We start from the raw sequence: 2,106 nt of genomic DNA, 5'->3' as shown, positions 1-2,106 counted from the left end.
TAGGGATCCCCAAAAGAAGAGAGAAAAGGGAGTAGAAATTTTGAGGCAATAATAGCTGGAAACTTCCCAAATCTGGGGAAGGAAACAGAAATCCAAATCCAAGAGGCATGAGAAACTCTAACAACATCATTAACTCAAGGAGGTCCACACCAAGACACATAGTAATTAAAAAGGCAAAAAGTAGTGATAGAGATTTTTAAAAACAGCAAGAGAAAACAGTTACATGCAAGGAAAACCCCACATGGCTATCAGCTGATTTTTTAGCAGAAACTGTACAGGCCAGCAGAGAGTGACATGATGTATTCAAAATGCTGAAAGAAAAAAAAACATGCAACCCAGGATATCTAGCAAGGCTATCATTCAGAATAGAAGGAAAAATAGTTTCCTAGGCAAACAAAAGTTAAAGGAACTCATGATCACTAAACTACCCTACAAGAAATGTTAAGAGGATTAAGAGTACACTATGATGAACACTAAGTAATGTATAGAATTGTTGAATCACAATATTGTACACCTGAAACTAATATAACACTGTATGTTAACTATACAGAAATTAAAATTTTTAAAGACTCAAAATAATAAAGATGTTAATTCTCCCCCAAACTGACATTGTTTTATGTAATCCCTATTAAAAATCCTCAGCAAGATATTCTGTAAATATAGACAGCACTATTCCAAAATTTATATGAAAGGTAAAGAAACTTGAATAGCTAAAACAATTTTGAAAAAGAATTAAGTGGGAGAAATCACTCCCACTCCATAGCCACAAAACAAAACAATGAAAAACAGAACATTGATTTAAACCTTTTATCTTAAACAAAAATTAACTCAAAATGAATCACAAATTTATTTTTTTCAACTTTATTTTTTTATTGAAGTTTGATTTGCCAACATATAGTATAACACCCATGCTCATCCCATCAAGTGCCCTCCTCAGTGCCCATCACCCAGTTACCCCCATTCTCCCGCCCACCTCCCCTTCCACTACCATTTTTTTCATTTCCCAGAGTTAGGAGTCTCATATGTTTTGTCACCCTCTCTAACTGAATCACAAATTTAAATATAAAATGTAAAATTAAGTATCACAGTTCTTTTAGAATTTGTCCAGCAAGTTTCCAGTCATTACCAAAAGACCCTAGGGTTTGGGGTGGGGGTGGGGGGATAACCAATAAAACTTTTAGAAAAAAATAGAAGAAAATCTTTGGGATCTAGGGCCAAGCAGGATTCTTATACTTGACAACAAAAGCATAATCCATGCAAGAAAAAAACTGATAAATTAGATGTCACCAAAAATAAAAATTTTGCTCCAGGTGCCTGGGTAGCTCAGTTTGTTAAGTGTCTGACTCTAGGTTCTGGCTCAGATTATGATCTCATGGGTCATAGGACAGACCCACATCAGGCTCCCTGCTCAGCGGGGAGTCTGCTTGGAAGATTTTCCCCTCTACCCTTCCCCTGACTCATGCACATGTTCTCACACACTCTCTCTCTAATAAATAAATCTTAAAGATCAGAGTTTAAAATTTAAAAAATAAAAAATTTTTGCTCTATAAAAGACTCTCTTAAGAAGATTAAAAGATAAGCCACAGACTAGGAGAAAATACTTGCAAAGCACATATCCAACAAAGGACCAGAATCTAGAATATGTAAAAACTCAACATTAAAAGACAATCTAATTAAGAAATCAGCAAAAGATATGAACGAAATGTTGACAAAGAGAGTATACAGATGGCAAATAAGCACATGAAAAGATGTTCAACAACATTAACCATTAAGGCAATGCAAATTCAAACCACAATGAGATATCACTACACACCTTTCAGAATGGCTAAAATGTAAAACATTAACAGGGCCAAATATTGTCAAGGATGCAAAAACCTACATCATCCATAGATTACTTCTGACAATGAAAAATAAAACAGCCACTCTGAAAACAATTTGGCAGTTTTATATGAAACTAAACATGCAACTACCATATATAACCTAGCAAAATGCACACCATCTGCATTTTCCTCAGAGAATAAAAACTTATGTTTATATCAAAAGCTATACACAAATTTTATAATAGCTTTATTTGTAATAGCCAAAAACAGGGAACAATCCAGATGT

General features: G+C 34.2%; 1 non-coding gene across 1 annotated transcript; it reads left to right on the top strand.

The window, feature by feature from the left end:
• Positions 1-1,077: 1,077 nt before the first annotated feature.
• Positions 1,078-1,138, top strand: LOC144321396 (U7 small nuclear RNA). The gene has a single exon (XR_013387058.1). It is a non-coding gene; the product is annotated as a U7 small nuclear RNA (small nuclear RNA).
• Positions 1,139-2,106: the final 968 nt, after the last annotated feature.

This window comes from Canis aureus, chromosome 9 (assembly GCF_053574225.1).
Source record: "Canis aureus isolate CA01 chromosome 9, VMU_Caureus_v.1.0, whole genome shotgun sequence".
Lineage (NCBI taxonomy): Eukaryota > Metazoa > Chordata > Mammalia > Carnivora > Canidae > Canis > Canis aureus.
Note: the sequence above shows the minus strand (reverse complement) of the source record. Positions and strands in the feature narration are given on the sequence as shown.